Genomic DNA, 23379 nt, shown 5'->3' with positions numbered 1-23379 from the left:
GCTGAGAAGCTGCCTTGTCTTCAGGCTGAGGTTTTGAGCAGTCATGGCTGCCGGGCCTCCCTGGGGAGGAGACTGAAGGGTTAACTTCCCACCAGGTCCAGCTCTGTATTTTAGGCCCCTGCATTCTTCTAGGTGTCCCTGGGGAATAGCACCACCAGACAGAATCTCAGAGACCTAATAGTCCAGCCTTTCAGAGTCAGAATCACTAATTAAAAAATAATGTTGCCCAAGTCAAATGCATTTGGGAACAGAAATATAATCAGGCATCTGTACCTGGAGTCTTCTCAAGCTTAGAAGCCTATCCGTATGGGACTACCATCTCATGAAACATACACCTTAGAAAATGCTCGGTTGGGAGAATTGAGGCACAGTTACTGGAAGAGACGGACGTAGGTCTCAGAGTAAGTCAGTCTGCCTTGGTGTCTCAAGACTGGGGGATTTAAAATCAGACTGTGGGATGCTGCACAGTGTTTCTGTCCCCACCCCACCCCCATTCCTATGCGACAAAGTGGTTTCAGGTTCTCATTCAAGCCATAGCATGAACTACTGACGTCTGACAACAGTGGCTGCTGTCCCCCTGCCACACGCTCAAAGGTGTACAGATTTCTAGAAAAGTCAAGATTGGAAGCTGAAGGGTTAAAGAACAATCACTTGGGTTGCTTTGGGCAACTGAGCTTTCCTAGTCTTGAAATTACACCAGGAGAGAGCTGGGAGCAAACGCAGCCCTATCGTGTAGTGCTGGGGAGCAGGTACGTTGAGGAGGTGAAGGCATAGATGAGCGTGCGCACGCACGTGTGTGTGTGTGTGTGTGTGTCGTGTAAGATGGGAGCTTCTGTCACCCAGCCAAGTACGACATTGCGTTCCCCAAGGATCTGCACTCAACCTCTCTCGTTCTTCGCCTTGGCTTGTTTCTGATATCACAGTTGTAACGGTTTAAGTGATCACCTCTAATGGATGATTCTCACATCTGTGTCTCCACCTGGCTGCTCCCGGAAGCCCCCTTTCCTCATTTGCAAACACCCGCAGGGCTCGTCTACCTAGCTGTCCTGCCTGTGCAGCAAATTCATCTCCCAACCTCAATGCCACGGCTTCCTCTCTGAACTTGCTCCTCCAGACCACTGCTCCCCGGACGGCACAGGTCCAGAAGCTTCAGGTCCCCATTCTCCAGGTCCAGAATCTTCAGAGCCATCATATCTCCTTGTGCCCTTTTCTCTCACATCCCCTCCCTTATCAGGTTCTGGACCATGTTACCTTGTAATATAGTTACTTGTGTTTGTCTTTGAAGACGGGGAATCATGGTGTTTTCATTTATCGTTTATTTGTTCTTTTAATCCCCTACTGTGTCTACCATGGTGTCTCAAGCGTAATTGGTACCTAGGAATTGTACAGTGAATGAATGAATGAATAATATGCTACTTTAATTAATCAAATATTCTGGCTAATAGGGTATTCATAAATATTCATATATGGATTAACAACTTTAAAATCATTAGACTATTATCTCCAGCGATGAAGAATACTGAAAACAATCTGGTATTCCTTTGCAGGTTCAGAGGGTATTTCTGGATTATTTAGACACTCCTATTTAGTAGATCCCCTCATCCATATACTGAAGAACTAGTTTTGATTGACAGGGTGAGGGACAAATGCATTTTACTGGTTTTGTGTGCATGGATGTTTGTGAGTTGGTGTGATGTGGGCAGGTTTCTGGATGTGATGTGTACAAGTGGGGAGATGTGCATGGACGTGTGCGGGGGTTCGGGTGTGATGGAGGTGTCTGTGTATGCACAGTGGATTGTGTTACATGGATATGTGTGTGCAACCAGATGAACACTGACGTTCATGTGACAGTGTGTTAAGCATGGAGTTCGTCTGTGTGGATGTGGGGTATGGGGTGTGAATGGGTCGAATGCTTTAGCGGATGTATAGATGTGGCATGTGTAGTGCATGTATGTGTTTCTGAAATGTGAGAGATAGTACAGAATAGTGCAAGAAAAGAGGAAAGAACGGACGACTGGAATTTATTCTGTCTCATTTATAAGCTGTGTGGCCTTGAGGAAGTTACTGAACCTCTCGGAACCTCAGTCAGTTGCCTCAGGTCACGTTAGTTTTACACAAGGAGTAACTGAGAAGGCACAGCTCAAAAACACCTAGGACAGTTCTTGGAACATAGTGGGCACTCAATATATTGGCTTGCTCTTGCCTTGCTCTATGTGTGTGTGTGTGTGTGTGTGTGTGTGTGTGTTTGAAGCAGTTCAGAGTCAGTCTGGGAGCTTCTTCTGGTCTCAGTGCCGCTTTCAGCCGCACCACAGGCCCCGCGTGGCTGGGAAGTCCTGCCAGATGCCTTCCGTGGCCCTCGGTCAGTACCACAGTCCCAGCCTTTTCTCCGTTCAACACCAGACTCCTGGATGCTCTGTGGCTGTGGTGTGAGCAAAGGGGACCACAGGCGCGCAACTGGTGATTTATGACTTTTCTGCTGCTATAATTCACTTCTAGAACCTCTCTAGGAGTGGTGGTTATGAAGCTTTCATAAGCTCCTGTTCTCTCTCCTGCCCCTCCTCTCAGATAATAAGATTTGGGAACACAGTACTCCCTCCCAGCAGCTACTAGAGCGCCAGCCCCCTCTTGGCCCTTAGGCCTCTTTCATAATCCTGAATCCTATTATGCCATAGAGTGAGAGAATGAATTCGCCCCAAATTATCCCCTACCATTTGCTGGTAGCAAAATGTGCCATTTAATACCCGAATCCTCCCCAAGCTGAAGAGTCTTCTGGTTCTCCTAGCTCCCACGTCTGCCGTACAGCATTTCAGTCTGGCTACCTGGCAGGTGACTCACTAAGAGCCCTGGCATGCGGACCTGAACTTGAGGGCGTGGAGACTCCGAGAGGTTAAGTAACTGGCCCCGGGTCACACAGCACTTTAATGAGAGAAGGGTTTAGAACTCAGATTTTTTTTAAGGGTCGCTTCATCTGAAGTCTACAGTGTATGGGAAAGGCTTATAAATTGGGAGGAGTGCCACGGGTGATGGCTGCCATTACTCCTATTTGTTTTTGAAGCTTGTTACATTCTGTGACATGCAGAAACTTCAAAACACGAGTCTGACTTCCAGCCATTCTGATACCCACAACCGAGGTTGCCACACTGAAAAACGGAGGAGAAACAGTCGTGGATTACCACCATACCATCTGTTTTGTCAAGTGAGTCGCAGCGGAATTCTTTGAAATTTTGAGATTTGTGAGTCCCAGCTTGACCATGTATCATGTACCAGTGGGTTCTTTTGGGTATCAAAAATATGGTTTTTTTTTTTTTTTTTTTTTGCCTTGTTTCTATACTACCTCTGCTAGTCAGTTACAATGTTTCCTTAAATTGCCTCGCTTCTTTCAAACTTACTCTTTTTAAAAACAGAACTTTATATAGTCACGGCTTACAGATGAAAAAGCAGTATTGTTTGCCATAATAGACGCAACCACCACGGTGAGAACAGTGAAGACAAAACCAAAAGAGAAGTCTAAAATTCTAGCTGCATGCTGTGGCTTACGAACATTCGGAGCCCGAGCTTGCCCCAAGCCTCAGGGAGGACCAGTGAATGTTGGGAAAAGGTTGGAGACGTGTTAACACCTGATTGAGACTTTCTTCTCGAGATAATGAGAAGAACTGAAAGAAAAATTTCTCAACAATAATTCACCCGTATTATGTGTGAACCACCCTCAAGCACCGCCCCCTTTACTTACCGCCCTAGACCCAAATATCCCTAATTCTTTTTCAAATTCAAAGTCTCCATTTGAATGTCAAAATAGCCATGGCCCTCCACTTGATAATCAATGGACATTTCGGTCTATATTTAGAAAGCACATTTTGCACAGAATTAGTTCAAGGGCCCCCTATAGTAAATCCACACATCAAGAAGCCCTTGGTGCACCTTTAGAACCACTACCCCTGGTGAACTTGAACCTTTGCTTATAGACTGAGCTACTGAACAGAGAAGCTGGGAATGAATCTGAGAAATGAAACATTTGATTGTTAGGATTTGCTGACCCTATAAGAGTATTTGGAAATGATGCAAATTGTTCCAGGGATTTACTGCAATGTAATGCAGTGAATCAGACTCAGTTTAGACAGATTTGATTAATAGTAATTTCAGAAAGACAGTGAGGTCTTCTGGGACCAAGTGTTCTGCCCCTCTCTGAGAAGGCTTTATGGCAAAAGCCACACCGACTGGAAAGAGCATTAAACTATCACCTTTTAGCCAGGGGATTCGTCATACTGGGAGACTGTGGTACTTAAAGGACCTCAGTTTTGACTCCTAATGAAATGGACCATGGAAAGATCCAGGAGTAGGCGTCCAAGCTGGGGGTCAGGGGGAATGGAGGCAGAGTGACCCGGTGAAGTGGGGGCTCTGTGACCTTCAGGGTGTCACTTCCCTTTGAGGCTTTCAGTTTCCCAAACTATAAAATAAGGGGGTTAGAATAATCTCTAAGAGTCCTTCTGGCCCTAGTGCATCATTTTATTAGTCTGTCATATTCCCTCCCCCCCCCCCTTTTATACACATCTGGTCTTGGGATCTGCATTTGTCTGGAATCTTTTGGGGGAGCGTGAGTGTGTTTGTGTCTTTGTTCTTCCCAATCCAGTCTCAAGATTTTTCTCCAGTGGAACGATTCATTTTTCAGGGATTTGTTGGAAGAAAGGCCAGATCAATGTTCAGGTTCTCCTCCTCCTGTTGCAACATCAATTGGACATAGGGAATCCATAGGGAGCTGTCAATCTGAATTTCAAATGAGCTGGGGTTGGCAGCCATACTGGGGAGAAACAACTTCAATTTCACCCTGTGAGGCACCACAGCACCAAGAACCATTCTGGGTTAGCAGAGGGAGCCCCCTCGACAGATTCCGTCTCCTTGGTTCAACACGCACAGAGGAGTCGGTCGGGAAGTCACGGGTGGGATAAGGGGAGGAAGGACAAGACGAGGGGCAGAGGACAGCCAAGGGAGAGGTGCTCAGGGCTGGAGGAGAAGTTGCAGGTGCAGCCTGGGAGGGGAGGGGAGTGAAATGGGGAGAGGAGAACGTGCAAGTAAAGGTGTCTGAAGTTCGGCCAGCGCTAGGAGCGAGGGGTTCAGTGAACACAGGGGACAGGCATGCAACCTCACTTAATGCAAGGCGAGGGCTTTCCGAGAGGCTTTGTGGGGAAAGCGGTTTTTACAGTAGAACTTGAAGGCTGGGTGTAGAGTTGGCCTAGAAGAAATATGAGAGGAAGAGTGTTTTGAGTAGAAGGAACAGCATGTATCCAGTCTAGAGGTGAGAGAGGACTTGGAGAACTGAAAGACATTTAGTGTGTGTGAGGGAGGAAATGAGGGGGAGGGAGAGAGAAAGGGAGGGAAGGAGGGAGAGGGAGGGAGAGAGAGAGAGAGAGAACAATGATAAGAGGTGAGGAGGTTGGGAATAGTAGGGATTGGACACCCTCATCTGTGTGCTTACAGGTGGGTTTAAAAGTTTAGGGAAGATTACCATCCCTTAATCCCTTTATAGTAGAAATAATCCATTCTGATTTCTCAGCTGGTTATACTGAACTGCAGCCTGGCCAAGCTTGGGAAACGGGCCCTCCAAAAACATCTCTGAATGAGGGGTGTCCGACTTGGCTTCCAGGCAACTTGTCCTCTGACTTGGGTCAGAGTTCTATCTCCTTTTCTTTGGCAGGGAGGTGATCCAATGAGCTGCTGTTTATTCTGTGCAGAAAGCACCCGGTCAACTAGTCAAAAGTTGTTGGAAAGTCTGCTCTGTATTTCCAAGGGCATTTACTTACTACAGGGTTTTGAAGGTCACTGTGGAACAGAGGAAAACAGTAAGGTGAGAGCTGGGGAGCATGGGTATAGTCGTAGTTCCGTCTCTAACCACGTGGTCTTGGGCTAATTCTTTGTCTTACATGGCCCTCAGTTTCTTCATCTGTGAAATGGCAGTTTCGCATTAGATGAGGCACAACGAACAGTTGTATGTTGAGTACCCACTCCATCCAACTGGTGGTGGCTGCTCAGAGAACAGCTCTGGGGCTTGACCCAGCAGGGAAGGTAGCAGGATGGGTCATCTGTCTGCCAAGGGACTAGACTGTGGAGTGCTAGGTTGTCTTAGTTTCGCAGGCCCGCTTGCTCTGAAATCCTCCGACCCTTCTGATTAATTGAGCACCCACCATATGCGTAAGGTACTATGGAGGGGTGCAGGTGAACATGTCACTGCCTACAGAAAAAGCACTCCACGTGGGCAGAGTTTGTGTCTGTCTCATTCAGTGCTTGGCATGTGGTAGCAATCAATAATCATTTGTTGATGACTGGCCTTTGCCCTTTTGTTGTTCATTGTTGAGCAGATGGAATAGATTAAGCACATAAACAATTATCGAAGGTGGCCACCCAGCGTAGGTGGCATAATCGGACTGCTGTGGTGGTTCGGAGAAGGAAGGCAGTATTTTGGGGGAGGTGGGGACATGAATCAGAGAATTTTTCTGGGTTTTATGAATTTTAGCCTCTGCACCTTTAGAAAGCTCCAACATTTGCCATTGCCCATGTTGCGCCTGTGGAGGGAAGCCTTCTTCCACCGGTGGGCCCTCCTCGGGATAGGAATGGGGAGAGGTGGTGCGGTTGGCTCTGTGTCCTAGGCTCCTGGGAAGAAATGGGGCTGGCACTTTCTGTCCTTATGGACTGGTCCAGTTTCGTGTCCCTGCCTCTGACATCCGGGAACTTGGGGGTCATTGCACAGCGTGGGTCCTGTCGGTCACCCTCAGCTTTCCTGGCTTGCATCCTTAGGCCAACATCTGGCTTCTCATGGCCAGCTGTGCAATTCCAATTTTATTTGATTGCAGTAAGGGGCTTAGGCTGGCCAGAGAGTGCCTGACATTTTATTACTCTCACTTCATGATCTGCTAAGCACCCCTGGGAACAGAATGTCAGAGTTGGCATGCTCTGAGCCCAGTTCTCCCCAGAGTCTGATGCACAAGACATCCTTCCCCCTTCCTGTCCTACCTCTCACAGCTATACCTGCTTCCTAGGGAAAAAAACCAAAAACGAAACCCCTTATCTGGGTGAGAAAGCACATGTATTTGAATATGATTCTCTTGTGCAGTAAGATAAAATCTTGGATCCTTGGAGCTGGAAGGAACATTGAGATTCCATCTGGCTCTTCCCCTGCCCCTAGGGAAGTCGGAATCTCTAGGGATCTTTCATACTCCTTATCGTTGCTTCTGGTCTGTTCCTCTGCATAACCTTCCGTCCACTAACTCTTCTGCTCTATTTTGTGTATCTCCATAATGCAGGCAGCAGCAGGGTCAGGGAAGGAGGCACCTAGCGAGACTGAAGGAGGCACTCACTGTCAGGGCTTTGCCAACCGTGCCCGTGTAGGGGCCCGAGACAGAGCACCTTTTTAACTTTTGTGTCTCAGGAGTCTCACTTGCCTCACCCTAGTCTTTCCTGGTCCCGCTACGGTACAGCATCAGAGAACATCAAACCCGGTCCATCTCGGGTAGGGTTTCCTGTAGGTAATTGAATACATTTACCTGGAGAGGGAGTCTAGACTTCTGACAGCCTCTCATTTGATTTCTAAAAAGCTTTGTTTTTATTTTTCTTGTCTGGTGGCAAGAAACGATACTGCATGTTTTATCTCATTTTATCCTGCCAACAGCCTGAGAGGTAAGATGTCTGTCCCATTTTACAGAAGAGACAATTAAGGCTAAACGGCGTGGTGATCCAGCTGCAGCGCACCTTGCTGCATTTGCCTAACTTACGTCAGTGTTTTCCTTCCTCTTGCCTCTCTTCTCCTGACTCCCTGTGTCTGTTTTAAGGCTGGAATCACAGCAGCCCTTGGTGCTTTCCGGGTCAAGCTCAACCTTCCGCTCTCTGGCCTTCCTCGTCCTCGGGATAGGGGCAATCAAGGTGTTATGTAGGCAAGACCTTGAAGGAATGTTTTTTTTCCCCCCGCGTTTCTATCCAGGCTCTTAATAAGTATGATTTCCATGAGCACAGAGCCTGGCATGTGGTCAGGGCCCAGTAGATATTTGTTAAATGGGGGGACCAGCAGCTGGCTTTCCAGGGGGAGCAGAATTTAGCTGTGCAGGTACTGGGCCTCCGTGATGTGACTTGAGTGGTGTAAAAAAGTCCCAAATTCTGGCCCCAAAACCTTTAGTCAGTCCCTAGGGAAAATACTGATGTCTTCTGGGAAAATCCAAGGCAGGAAAATAGGGGAAGAAGCCACTCTTTTTCTTTTGGGAGCATCCCTCCCACGGGGTTGACTCGGACCAAGGGCCTAGGTCAAACCTACATTCATGCATAAACCTCACATTTCTGCCCACTTAGGTCCCTGATCACAATTCTACAGCTACCATCTCACTTTGCCCTGACTGTTCCTATATGTGTCACTTGGGGAAATTTTCCTAGCCTCTGACCACCAGTGCCATTCTGCTGTCTGGTTCCACGGTGAAAGAATACTTGACTTAAGCCTGTGCGCATCAAGTAGCACCCCCAATCCCCCTGCCCCAACCTGTCCCCCCGAGATGAGTTGCAGTGTGAGGAATCCAGGGGGATTCCTCAGAGACGTGGATGCTGGAGAACAGGCCTATGGGGGTTGCTGTGCCAGAGTCAAAGCTCTTAGCAGGCCCTGCATAATCAGCATGCGTCCCACGAGCTGGACAGGAGAGCAAATAGCTCTCATTACCTTCGAGGCAGCTTTCTTTTTAATCAGATGAATCTCACGGGAAAAGTCTGTCTTTGCAGAGAATGGAGTTCAGGGCAAAGACATGTAAGAGCTCCCATTCACTCCGTGCTTATTATGTGCCGGGTACTTTACGTGTGTTGCTGTATTTAACTTCCCAACAGTCCTATGAAGATGACGTCATTACAGATGAGGAAGCTTGAATTTCAGAAACTTAGGCAAGGTTGGATGGGTTATGAGGGACAAGGCCACCAGTCAACTGGCCTGTAAGGCCCGTGGTATTAACTATTATACTCTGTTGACTCTTCTAAGTGATAGCGATTGCAAAGTCCCTCTGAGGACCTGCTCTGGTTCGTGATTTCGTGATGAAATGTTTGCATGACTCTCGGAACTACCAGTGGGAATTCCTGGAACTCTGAGAATTGGAAAAGTGTGGGTTGAGAACAGCGTGATGATCGCTGTCACACAAATAATGCTTTCTGTTTACGTGGCACTTCCAAATCCATCACTGAGTTGGCTCCCTGCACCATTCCTGCCACAGCATCTCTGAGCGCAGGTGACAACATTGAGGCTCCACTGAAAGAGGAAGAGACCTGCTCTGGGTCTCGGGTGGCAGAGCTGTAACATGACCGGCATCTCCAGATGTGCTTGGGGGCTTCTTGACTATGTGGCCATTCCCAAAAGACAGGAAGGGGACGGGCAAACCCTTCCTGACCATTAAATTCTCTCTCTCTCGGAATGTTTCTGGCATTAACATTTTCGTTTTATTTATGTTTTTCATTTCAGTTCACTCCTTTTTAAACTTCTTTTACTTAAAATTTTTTTAATGTTTATTTGTTTTTGAGAGAGAGAGAGAGAGAGAGAGAGAGAGAGAGAGAGAGAGAATATCTGAAGCAGGCTCCAGGCTCCGAGCTGTCAGCACAGAGCCTGATGTGGGGCTCGAACCCACCAGCTGGGAGATCATGACCTCAGTCAAAGTCAGCTGCTCAACTGACTGAGTCACCCAGACACCCCAAGGCAGATTGTATTTTAAAAATGAATGAACTGAGGTGCCTGGGTGGCTTAGTCGGCTGAGCGTTTGACTTCGGCTCAGGTCATGATCTCACAGTTTGTGAGTTGGAGCCCCACGTTGGGGTCTGTGCTGACAGCTGGGAGCCTGGAGCCTGCTTCGGTTTCTGTTGTCTCCCTCTCTCTCTGTCGGTCCCCCGCTCATGCTTTGTCTCTCTCTCAAAAATAAATACACATAAAAAAAATACAATCTGCCTTTACCAACTTCAGGTGTTGTGTGAATGGCCAAAGGTCCCAGTGCTTCTACAGAAGCTGTGAAAATAAGTTCTTTCCCTTCTCAGGTCAGTCAGCCTTCTTCATTCACCAGGCATTTTGAGGTAATCATCATCTCATTTGAGATAGTATTAATTTATTACTTCATTTATTTTATTTATCCCAAATGATTTATGCAGTGCCTACTGTAAGTCAGAGATTATACTGGGTGATGAAGCAAAATAGAAATAATCTAATAATAAGAGCTGGCCTGTGTTGAGCAGTTATAAAGTGCCAGGCATTACACCAAGAGCTTTGCTTTTGATATTTAGTCCTTAATATAATCCTGTGGGTAGGGGGTCATGACTCCCATTTTACTGGTGAGGAAACTGAGTTTCACAGAGGTTAAGTAACTTCTATAGGTACTTCTGACCTGACATATTTCTCTCTTAACTGTATAGATAGTGAATATGCCATAGCCCTTGCTTTGCATGAACTCCCAAACTAAAAGAGGAAAGCCTACGTGAAGACACGTGCTTGAATATCCGGGGCTATTAGAAACAGCTTATCACTTTTCCCTCCCAAGTCCGTATTAGTTCAAACCTACAGTGGAAAGTAGGTTTGATGAAGCCACAGGAAATGCATCCACAAAAGGGGAGCTATTTATCCCAGACTCAACAGAGGTTTTCATGAGTGGAGGGAGTTTGAAGGTGTGTGGCCCTCAAGCATCTGGGAGACTGATTTCAAAGAAGGATGTTGAGAAAATAAACAACCCTCACTGGGCTCTCAGGGAGAATGACCTCAAATTGTAGAAAGAGCAGCTTGGATTCAAATCTGAAGCTGCCTTTTAATGGACTGAGTGACTGGTTTGAATAAAGAGAGCACTTAAGTGTGAGTTGAGAGGGTTTAGTTGAAGTGGGTATTTGTATGTAAATACAGAGTTTTACAGGAAGCTCCAGGGTTCTGAGACTGCTCTAAATAGCCCTTGTTCATTCCCCACTCCCCCTCCCCCAATCCTCTAAGACAGACAGCTGCAGCTATGCTCAGTGGGGTGGATCATCTTTATCTCACTCAGCAGGTTCCAAAATCTTGGGGAAGAAGAAGGCAAAAGAGTCATAGAATTATGAGATCTGGTCATCTTGGGCATTAAAAAAAAGACATTTATTGAGCACCTGCTATAAGTTAATGACTGCATCTTGCGGCTCTGCAAAGTCAGTAGGGATGATCATCTCCAACTTAGAGAAGAGGAAACAGACTCAGAGGTTAGCTAAGAATAATAACAATCGCCACCAATGCTTGAACACTTTCTAGGTGCCACGCACAGAGCCAAGAACTTTTCCATACGTGCTTTCTAATTCATCCAGCAACTCTATGAAGTAGGTACTGGTTTCTCCTCCATTTCTCAAATGAGGAAACAGAGGCTTGGCGAGACTAAATAACCTAATCAAGGTGCCTTGATGGCAGAACTGATGCATGACTCTAACTGAGGTGGGATTTGGGCATAAGTTTTGGAGCAGCTGTTCACATGTGCTAAAACAGCTCACTTCACTGGAATATGCACTGTGTTAAGTTCCTGTTCCATTTAGTATAAGCTTCTGTAAGAAATATTCACTGAGGAGAAGTCAGGACAAGATGTGTCCGTGAAGCCTGTGGTGCCCGATGAGACATAAGGAAGGTAGATGGATGATGAGGGAAGGACAAGGTGTCCTTTCTGGTTTTAAGATGAAGGAGGTTTAATGGCAGAAGGAACGTGAGGGTCGCTGCTGAGTCTTTCTTTTCCTTCTGGGGTTTCTTTCCATTCTACCCTGCAGGATCTTGCAGCAGGGTCACCTCTTTGTAGCTCATTGGGGGACCCCACAGGGGGCCCAATTCCATTGCTTCCTGCTTCTTGCTGTGTGTCTCAGAGGCAAAGAGAAACAGCTCAGGGAAATGGGGTAAGCTGTGGATGTTGAGTCAGAAATCCTGGGTTTGACTTGTGCCTGTTCCTTTCTTGTGTGATCTTGGGCAAGCCCTTTATCATATTTAAGCATCATATTTAAGCATCAGTTTACTCATCCACAGAGTATAGTCACCTTCTGTGCTAAGTTGTATATTTACTATTTGAATGCACATTGAAGAAAGCACGAGGTACTCCACAAATAGAAACTCACTTCTGGACTGAAACAGGGGCAGGCTCCATGGACTGTGCCATCAATTTCAGGCTCTGCCATTTACTGGATGAGTGGCCTTGGACAAGTAACTTATCCTGTGTTTGTGTCTGCATCTGTAAAATGGGGGTAATAGTAGTTGTTGCTCATGGGGGATGTAAAGAATACATAATTCTTTAGCAATGCTTATTTTAGTGCCTGGCACACTGTGAATGTCCAATGCAATTTGTATTGATTCAGAGAGAATTGGTTGATCTAGCCTCTATCATGAGGGATAAACAGATGAACTTCTGGAGGCTTCTTTGTGCTTTGCACTTGAATGTTCAAGGACCACCCACGGTCACACCTAAAGGAACACTCCCCGGGGGATCCTTCTACTATGCTGTTAGTAATTTATCTGTCAAGTGGTAAATTAATAGCATTACTCTGGCATTTCAATCAATGGGATTAAGATGATCTGATGGTGGCGGAGTAGTAATTGGTGCTGCTTGGATGGAAAGTGCCCAGTGGCCAAAACTGTTCTTTACAAGCTGGCTGGCTGCCCTCAGGCCAGATTCTTTCAACCATTTAAAAAAACAACATTTTTCTCTGATGGTTAAAACAACAAATGCACATTGGGAAAATACAATGAAGTTCAAGGAAAAAACAAAACAAAACCAAACCCATCTGGAAATTCCATTATCTAGATACCTACTATTAACACATTAGTACATTTCTTCTGGGTTTTCTCTTTTCCTCTACAGATTATAATTGGTTTCGTTTCCTGCCTTTTTTTTTTTTTTTACTGAAGATTCTAAATGAAAATTTTCTCTTGTTATTAAACCTCTAGAAACATTATTATTAATGACTGCCTATGTGGGTGTGTTAGCATTCATGTAGCTGTCCTTCTGTTGATGGGCATTCATATTATTCTCACTTCTTAGCTGTTATAAATTATGCTGTGAAAGCCTCCCTTGGTCACAAACCTCTGTTCATGTCCCACAAGCAAAAGTGCTGAGTCAAAGAGTATGACCATTTCTAAGGCAGAGAGAGTACACCAGTGTAAAGGGACTTCCCTTCTCCTCCAACCCCAGGACCAGCAGGTTCCTCATTGAAAACTCTTCACAAGGTGGAGTCTGGTAAAGGGTCAAGGGCAGAAGGAATTGGTCGGGCAGTGAAGGTTAAAAGAGGAGAGATGACTGCTTCTACCTTTTTCTTTTTTCTCCATATACTCATACTGCCCAAGAAGCCATAGACATTGGAGCGTATTAGAGGGGAGAAGAGAGACCATTGTGATAGTATAGTTCAGAAGTCCCATGTTGCAGGTGTAGTATGTCTTTTTTTTTTAAAGTTATTTAAATTGCCCTGGCCTATGTCTTCTGCCTGTATCATATCCAATTTTTTTTTTTATCCCTGAAACTACTTATATATAATAAACATCCCCTAAATGCTTGGTATGAGAGGTAGTATAGCATGGTAGATTGCAATGCTATCTGCCACATAGCTGTGTGATCTTGGGCAAGTCACTTAACCTCTTCACAACGGTTTCTTTCTCCCTCTTTTTTTTTTATTTAAAAAAAATTTTTTTAACGTTTATTTATTTTTTTGAGACAGAGAGAGACAGAGCATGAACGGGGGAGGGTCAGAGAGAGGGAGACACAGAATCTGAAACAGGCTCCAGGCTCTGAGCTGTCAGCACAGAGCCCAACGCGGGGCTCGAACTCACGGACCGCGAGATCGTGACCTGAGCTGAAGTCGGATGCTTAACTGACTGAGCCACCCAGGCGCCCCTCTCCCTCTTTTTTTAGTCACTTTTTTTAAATGTTTATTTATTATTTTTGAGAGACACAGAGAGACAGAGTAAAACAGGGGAGGAGCAGAGAGAGAGGGAGACACAGAATCCAAAGCAGGCTCCAGGCTCTGAGCTGTCAGCACAGAGCCCGACACGGGGCTCGATCCCATGAACCGTGAGATCATGACCTGAGCTGAAGTCAGACGCTTAATCGATTGAGCCACACAGGTGCCCCCAAAACTATTTCTTTATCAGAAAAAGGAGGGTAATAATGTGTTCCTAGGATTGTTGGGGTTAAAAGAGAAAATGTGTGTCAAATGCTGATGTGGTGCCAGACACATAGAAACCACTTCGAGTGCTATTATTACAAATAAAAATTGAAGTTTTTGTTTGTGAGAGTCAAACATTCTTCACTAAACTTTTATGCCAGTCTAGGTTACACCTAATCATTCTGAAGAACTTCAGAAAAATATGAAGACTAAAAGAGGCAGGTATGGCAGGAAACATGGGATGTGGGTTGTGCTTCAAATCTTGGCTAATTTATTATATTCCATTGTAGGCCCTGCATTTTAAGAGGGACATTAACAGGTTGGAGCAGGTCCAGAAAGGAACAACACGGCTGGTAAACAAACTTGAAATTGACCTGTAAGGAATAATTAAAGACTCTGTGGGTGTTTGGCTCAGAGAAGATTTAGGCAGAGAGATCATTTTTTACAAATCTCTGTTGGGTTGTCATGGGGAAGAGGGACTCGGTAAAATAATGTTCTTGAATATTTACTGTTTGTCTGGCACTGAGGTAAGCCCTTTGCAAGCATTATTTATTTTTTCTTCTCCCAAACTCTAGGCGAGGTACCTATTTGTGTTCCTATGGCACAGATGAAGAGACCGGGGCCCAGAAGGCAGAAGTGACTTGGTTGAAAGTCACGTGGCTGGGAGGTGGTAGGTAGGAACAGAACCAGATTTTTCTGATTCCATAGCTGAGGCACCTTTTACAGCCCACTGACTTGTTCCAGGTGGCCAGAGAAGATGGATGGGCCTTTCAGAGAGGGAGGTGGCTGCCCGACACGTGTGAGGAAAGGCTGTTTTGATCAGCTGGTCAAACAATGCCCAATAATGGAAGATGCAACACAAGTAGGTGGTTTCTTGTTGCCGGAGGTGTTCCTGGATAGGCTGAACTTTGAGCAATGTGTGAGGATGAGCCAGCTGAGGAGGGGCCTAGAATTGTGACTTCACTACTTACTTTATGACCTTGAAAGTCGTGTAACATTCCGGAGCCTTAGTTTCTTCCCCTGTAAACTAGGAATATTCCATGCTAATGTTGGGAATGTTGGGAAGCATAAAAAATTCAGATAAGTTGCTTAGCCAAATACCTGGAATACACAAGTTGCTCATTGTATGTCAAGCCAACAATGATCTATGGTCTTTGTCTTTGCACCTGTGGTTCTCATTTATGTAGTGACACTGTCTATTCACTTCTTCACTGGGGTCAGTTCCAGATTTGGAGATGTCACCAGCAGAGTGGGTATTCTACCTTACTTCTACAGAAGCAGTTACTGCCAGCTCTGTCCTCTCAGGCAAATGACAGGTTGGACTTTGAAGCATGCTTCCTTTTTTTTGAATAAACAAAAGGAAGAATGTTTAGACTGAAATGCTAAGCAGCAGGCTAGATATTGTTGAGAGAGAGATTAGAGCCATTTCACCTACTGACCAATTATCAGACGGGTTTGGTGAGCCCACTGGGTGCCCAGAACTGTGCCCTGTGGATTAAGGGTACATTTAATCAACCAGAGGCACTGTCTTTGTCTTCAAGAGCCTCAAGGCCTGGGATGGTTCAGACAAGTATGAAAACTAGAGAATAGGACCAAGTGTCATTCTGTGCTAAATTCTTTGGCATGGGGCTATTAGGGAAGAGATGCTTAGAAGCAGGAGGTTAGACAAGATGACCTTGGAAGATCTCTTGCTGGCCTGGGATATCCTCTGGAGGTTCCCAGGATCACATCCTTGCAGGCACAAGGTGATAATGTTGCAGCTGTAGCTCCCTTGGGCACATCCTCTAGTCTTTTCCCCAGGACATGCCCTAGAGCCTGGGAATATGCTAATCATCATTGTCCATTGTCAGGCCCACACGGGGAGGGGCTGTCCTCCTTCCTAGACGTCCAGAACCAGGCAGGCCCCTCCCGCCTCCCAGGGCTGCTTCAGACCCCCCACCACCATCAGTCATGGCCCCCACCAGGGGGAGGCATGGAGCTGACTGCCTGAGGATAAAGATTTTATTGCTATAATTCTTGATACAAGAGTCTTTCTTCTCCTCTTTCAACAAGAAAGCAGACTCCATCTGCTTTGGGAAGTACCTTCTCTCCTTTCTCCTGTTTCCTTCCCCTTTCATCATTTCTCCTTAGCATTTGCTTTTTCCCACCTACCTTTCTCTCCCCTTCTGGCCTTCTGCCTTCTTCCTTTTCCTTCATGTGTTTCTGAACCTAGACTGTTGGCGCTGAGAGAGATCTTAAAAGTCAGCTAGTCCAGTCCTCTTGTCCATTTTACAAATGAGACTACTGTGGACCAGAAAGGGAGGGAGACTTACACAGGGAGTTCTTGGCCGAACCCGGAGGAGACCTGAGTTAGCGCTCTTCCCTCTTGATTACTTTGTTTGTCTCTCCTTTTCTTCACCCCCTCATTTTGACACCCCTCCCCTCCCCACGTTTTATGTCTTGAGCCATATTATTTCTTATTCTCTTTTGTCTCTTCATGAGACAAATGGTGATGGATGGAAAGGAAATCAGGACTTTCGGTGGCAGAACTGAGGGGAAATGTGTTGTCAAGTTCTCCCCACCCTCTTTCCTCATGGGAAGGGCTATGACTTGGGATGAGTCTCTCAGTTTTCTTCCTCTACTCTCTCCACCCTCCCCCTACACCTCTCTGGAGAGGTTTGTGCAATGTCTTCCCGCCTATGAAGACTTTGAAATGGATTGGGCTCAAGGTATCCTAGATTGGTAAAAATCACCGCTTTAGTGTACTCGTCCACAAAACGGGGATGGTAACAGTACCTACCTAATAGAGTTGCTTTAAAGATTAAATGGTTGATGCATCTGGAGCTTTTAGAAAAGTTCTTGGCATATAGTAGATTCTAAATTCATGTTATCAGATAATATTATAAACATTATTTAGAGGAATTTCTGTTCATAAGGCAAAGGGTGGGAGCACAGATGTTTTAACATGAGAAGGGAATAGAAAACTGTAGTTTAAATAGGTCCTTGTTGGGGCGCCTGGGTGGCGCAGTCGGTTAAGCGTCCGACTTCAGCCAGGTCACGATCTTGCGGTCCGTGAGTTCGAGCCCCGCGTCCGGCTCTGGGCTGATGGCTCGGAGCCTGGAGCCTGTTTCCGATTCTGTGTCTCCCTCTCTCTCTGCCCCTCCCCCGTTCATGCTCTGTCTCTCTCTGTCCCAAAAATAAATAAAAACGTTGGAAAAAAAAATTTTTAAAAAATAAATAGGTCCTTGTTGGTGACCCCGTCCCTGCAATGCATGAGCTGTCTGCTGAGTGTGCCTACTTACTACCCAAACGTGCCATCTTTCCTTCAACTATTTAAATTCAAATAGCAGCCCATGTCCATGACTCACACTGAGAAGCCGTTTGAGACTTAGGCTTTGTTCAGAACTGACTGGGTTTCACAAGTCCTTCTGGCATTTTCCATTCAATCCAAGGGCAGTGTTTAAGATGGAATGGTGGAGAACAGCATTCTTGAAACCCAAATGGCTTGCATAGCATATGACCAATTTTGCCCAATTCACATGCTGTTATTTTATTTTTATTTTTTAATGTTTATTTATTTTTGAAAGAGAGAGAGAGAGAGAGCCTGAGCAGGGGAGAGCAGAGAGAGAGAGAGAGAGGAAGATACAGAATCTGAAGCAGGTTCCAGGCTCTGAGCCATCAGCACAGAGCCCGATGTGGGGCTTGAACCTACAAACTGCAAGATCATGAGCTGAAGTCAGATGCTTAACCGACTGAGCCACCCAGGTGCTCCAACAAAATAACCCAGGTACCCCATCAAAATAAATAAATAAACTTTTTAAAAAGGTAAATTAAATAATAGCATGTGAAGGGGCACCTGAGTGGCTCAGTTGGTTAAGTGTCCAACTTCAGCTCAGGTCATGATCTCACAGTTCGTGGGTTCAAGCCCCATGTCGGGCTCTGTCCTGACACTTCAGAGCCTGGAGCCTGCTTTGGATTCTGTGTCTCCCTCTCTCTCTGCTCCTTACCCCCTCTCTTAAATAAACATTAAAAAAAATTTATTTATTTATTTTGAGAGAAAGAGAGAGAGTGTGAGTAGGGAGGGGCAGAGAGACATGGAGAGAGAGAGAGTCCCAAGCAGGCTCTGTGCTAACAGCCCAATGCGGGTCTGGAACTCACAAACAGTGAGATCATGACATGAGCCAAAATCAAGAGTCAGATGCTAAACCAACTGAGCCACCCAGGCGCCCCTAATTTACCTTTGAGTTTTTAGTAATATAAACTACTAATATTATAATGAAATTGGCAAATTCTAGTACTTAGTAAAATAAAATTCATGATTAGTGAAATAAAAGAAAATTATCCTGTACCACTGAAATTTGTCATGCACACTACCAGTGGAACAGTCTTTAGGTGTAAGGGAAAATTGTCATAGTGAAAAGAGACTTAGAGTCCTTGGTCCTTGTCTGGGCTGGGCATCAATTCACTGTTGACTTTAGACAGATCCTTTTCCCTGTGGCCTCTTTTCCTCCCTGGGAATTGAAGGGATTGGGTCAGATAATTCTTTCCATCTCTAACTTTTTTTTTTTTTAAGGCCATGAGGATTTTATGAAATTACAAAAAGAACTGGTTAGGGCTTCAATCACGCCGATGAAAATATATTCCATCTATCACTGGTTCTAAAAACCCAAGTCTATAATGTAACTCTGGCCTTCCATTTTCCAATGACATCTTACTTCTAGAACAGTGACTTCAGTAGGAAAACCTACTTCTGTTTGCTCAGAAAATTCTTCCAAACACACCAAACAGACTCAGCCTCTAGGTTCATTTTTATTCAGAGAAAACCAATCAACTGGGCACTGGTTCAGACCACTGCAAAAGTCTTTTTTCCCTACCTGGTACATGTGTCTTTTATTTAGGTTGGCTCTAAGTTTGATTGTGTTCCCATTCTCTCTGATATCTCTTTATAGAAAATCTATTTTTTCAGCCTTCAAAAGTAATACATTATTGTGAAACATTCAAGCATTACCAAAATATTTAATGTAGGAAAGAAAAGCCCCCCATAGTCTCATTCTCAAGAGATAATAACAACTATGAACAGTTTCGGGTCCATTTCTCTAGACTTCTTTTTCCCATATGAGAACAATAAAACATTAAAAAAATAAAAATGGGATCTTATCGTAAACACCATTTTGCTACTCTCTCTGCACTTCTCCCCCCGCCCCCCATTTCATCTTTTGTCCCGGATATTTTTGACTTCCCTGCATGGAATGAGGTCACCTGCCTTTGGCACTTACTGGCTGAGACTTTGGATGAATCACTGCTCCTCTCAGGGTTTCAGTTTCCTTATCAGTAAAAGGAAATGGACTTTTCCCATCTGCCCATCTCCCTAGGATGTAAATCTTAAGGGAGGTGATGTGTGCAAGTGTAGGCAGCCTGGGGTGGATTCCAATGGACTATTCTCTGTCCCATCATCTGACTAACTGGGTTTGTAGCACTGCCCATGATCTGAAAGTCTGTGGTTTCCCAAGCTGTTTGTTTGTTGACCCTTCTAGATGTTAGGCTGCATGAGAGTAAGGACTATGTCTGTTCTGTTCATCACTGTGTCTATCCCCAGGACTTAGAACAATCACTGACTTATAGCAGGAATTCAAGAAATATTTTTTGGATAATGAGAAAATTGTCTACTCTCAGCTGGGCTTCCAGTTGACAAAAGGCCCACTGGGAGAGAACAAAGAATTGCAGGACTGGACTGAGCCTGGTTAACAGTGGACAGCTGGCCCATCCAGTGCCCTTGATCTCCACATCCTCCAGCCTGCCTGTTCGGCAAGCCTTTCCTCTCTGCCTGCAACAGTCTCTCTTGGCACTCATTGCCACCTGGTGGATTAGTCATTCTTTGTGGCCCAGTTTAAGTGTCCTGGCTCCTTTGACTTTTTGCTGTCTTCCCACTTCCAGGCAGAGTTACACTCTTCTTTATGCTCCCACAATGCTTTGCACCTCTCCCCTTGTAATATAGTAATCATGGTTTCCTGCTTCGCACGATTTCTGTGTGTCACACGCCAACACTCTCCATGCCTTCTCCCATTTAATCCTTCAGGTGATTTTTCAGTGTGGGGGGGTGGATACTAATCATTGCCATTTTACAGATGATGAAAACTGAGGCTCAGGAGTCCTAAAAACAATCTTTCTCCAGGACATACAGGAATCAAGTAATATAACTAGGGTTCTAGAATATATCTGACTGATTCCCAAGAGTTTTTAACTGCTGGGTGTTCTATGAGCCAACTTAATTTAAGAATTATGCAGGGGCACCTGGGTGGCTCAGTCAGTTAAGCATCCGACTTCGGCTCAGGTCATGATCTCACAGTTCGTGAGTTCAAGCCCTGTGTCGGGCTCTGTGCTGACAGCTCAGAGCCTGGAGCCTGCTTCACATTCTGTGTCTCCCTCTCTCTCTGCCCCTTTCCTGCTCATGCTCTGTCTCTCTCTGTCTCAAAAATAAATAAACATTAAAAAAAATAAAAATAAAACTTAAAAAAAATTTAAGAATTATGCTGGAAAGACCCATAGTCTTTACCTAGCGCAGTCTTACTTGAGGCAGCATGGGGTTACCCCTTTTATTGAAACATGTCACCCTCCTTTTCAGGAAGTGTAGCTTTCTATATTCCAAGGCCTATTCAACGAATTCCTCCAAGCCCCTTTGCTCTGGATATGATGCAGTCCTTTCTTGGCTCCTGTCAAGAATTGTTCTTTTCTACTAAGTGTTTTAGGTCACATCAAGAAAACTATCTCTACTGAAGTTCATGCTTTTGGCACAACTAAAAACTGTTTTAGAAAGTTTGCCTTGTCCTGTGGAAGGAGCCTCTCTGCAGACCTCGGTCATGGTGGGAAGCAACTTTAGCTGTGATGCCTCAGGTGTTTTGCGGGGCCTGGAGTTAGAACCTGCTCAGCCAGACAGCGAGGATAAAACTGAGAAGCTCACCGCAATGGTTACTGAGCCAGGGCTGAGCTGTGTCCAGCTCCCTCTCACTGTGACTCATTTCTTAGAGGAAAAAGGGATCACGGTGAGACACAGCAGTGCTTCGGGGTTGGCTGGTTGGAAGCCTTCCGGTCCTGGGCTTCTGTAGAACCAACAGGAAGATGATGGGAGCAGGCACGTGGGGACAAAGTAATTCAACTTAACAAGCACCGAACGCCTAATATATATGAACCGCTGGGATGATGCTGTCTATGAGGAAGAGGGAGAACAAGGTGAAAATTCTGGGAAGCACCAGGGGATGGGTTCTTTTTCTTCTTGCTGCCCTTTCCACACGTACCACAAAATTCATTCAGTTCCTAGCCTTTGAAGGGCTCACAGTCCAGTAGGGAAGTCAGAAGGGCACCCAAATGTATGTAAGGGCACTTTGAGTAAACCGAGCGCCAAGGATAATGCCTACTTCTCCAAGAGGATTTAGGAAGGAGGGTCTACACCCATTTAGGGGGCTGGTGGCAGTCCAGGGGCTGCCTCACAGAGGCAGTGGGGCTAGAGGTGGATCTTGAGGCACGGACAAGATCTTAGGGAAGTGGAAAAGGGATTGTCCTTTGTTAAAGGCTTAAGTTCTGCACGGAAAAAGTGCTTGAAAGGTAACTTCATTTATCTGTTGGTGAAGTTGTTCTCTTCAGTTTTTTAATTTTAGTTTATTTATTTATTTTGAGAGATAGAGCAAGAGAGAGCGAGAGAACATGAGCAGGGGAAGGGCAGAGAGAGAGAGAGAGAGAGAGAGAGAGAGAGAGAGAGAGAGGGAATCCCAAGCAGGCTTCACACTGTCCGTGCAGACCCGGATGCAGGGTTCGAACACACCATGGGGCTCGAACCATGTGATCATGGACCTGACCTGAAACCAAGAGTCAGACACTCAACTGTGTCTTCAGTTTTTAAGATGAGGAACAGTTTTAGATGAGAAAGGTTGGGTAAATTGCCAAGATCATACAGCAAGGAAGTGCCAGATGCAGGATTCAAAATCAAATTAGCTTGAATCTGGGGCTGGCCGGTGTGCCTTTCAGGGCTGAAATGAGGGGCGGGGAGTTTCTCGATTTATGGAGGGATAGGGAAGAGTGTGAGAATAGTACAGGGATGAGAAGAGTGGGCATATTACAGAGACCGGTGAGAAGTTCTGTTTGGGCTGGAATTTGGTCTGTGGGAAGGCAAGAAGCTGGAAGTGGAGGTAGGGGCTGTGTTGTGACAAGCTGAGAGCCATATCCTGCCCAAACCTGGCATTCTCGGCAAAGGGCAGCGCAAATGCAAAAAGGAATGAGACGCATCTGTGTGCACACTGACAACATATTGCTGGGTGAAAAAAGGTAAGTTGCAGAACATGGTGTTTAGTATAATCCCATTTTTGTAGAACAGAAACGCTCACTAGTGGAACATGGCAGTTGAAGGCTCTCTGAAGCCAGACTGCTTGGATTTCAATCTTGCACTGCTGTTTCCAAGCTGGGTAACCCTAGGAAAATTATTTAACCTCTCTGTTTCCTCCTCTGTAACCTCATCTATAAAATGGGATGAATAATGCCTTACAGGATTGTTCTGAAGCTTCCATGGGTTAATACATATTCAGCTTTTAGAAAGATGTCAGGCACAAAGCGAGCACTCATGGTTTGGTCATTATGTTATTAAAATCATCTGGAAGGATGAATAGCAAACTGTTGAGTAATTTACCCTGGGGGGTAAGATTTCAGTGTATTTTGGTTTTAAACATATTTCCCCATGTGATTTAAATATTTTATGGCAAACATGGAATGCTTATAATGTAAACAAACCAGCAAGTTTATTTCAAGGTTGATATTTGGAGACTTTGTTTTTATTGTGTTTTTTTCTGCTATTAGCAGCAGGCCTGCTAGGGATACATTTGGAGAAGTCTCTGGTGTCACTCAGAGAGCTGTTGAAAACAGGTGTCTGAGGCAACAGTTTTGGGCTTCCCACAGGCCAGGTCTGGAGTGCAGCTCATGATAGGAGAGCTGGCCCCGTCCTTTCCTCCTGGCCCCGTTCTGCTCCCACCACCCACCACCCTCCTCTGGCCCTGGGTGCGGTTTCCCCTGCCTAGGGATATTCTTTTTTTTTTTTTTTAAGTTTATTTATTTTTGAGATAGAGACAGAGCACGAGTGGAGGAGGGGCAGAAAGAGGGAGACACAGAATCTGAAGCAGGATCCAGGCTCTAATCATCAGCACAGAGCCCAATGTGGGGCTCGAACTCACAAACTGTGAGATCATGACCTGAGCTGAAGTCGGAAGCTTAACCGACTGAGCAACCCAG

The 23379-nt window shown here is 45.5% G+C and overlaps 1 protein-coding gene across 2 annotated transcripts in view; it reads right to left on the bottom strand.

The window, feature by feature from the left end:
- GLRA1 (glycine receptor alpha 1) overlaps positions 1-23379 on the bottom strand; it is an 82937-nt gene that overhangs the window by 49620 nt on the left and 9938 nt on the right. The gene's annotated exons all lie outside the window — the stretch shown is intronic.

The sequence above is a fragment of the Lynx rufus genome, unplaced genomic scaffold (assembly GCF_022079265.1).
Source record: "Lynx rufus isolate CCGP_SWC_20201006 ecotype Redwood Valley unplaced genomic scaffold, mLynRuf1.p SCAF_1, whole genome shotgun sequence".
NCBI classification, from domain to species: domain Eukaryota; kingdom Metazoa; phylum Chordata; class Mammalia; order Carnivora; family Felidae; genus Lynx; species Lynx rufus.
Note: the sequence above shows the minus strand (reverse complement) of the source record. Positions and strands in the feature narration are given on the sequence as shown.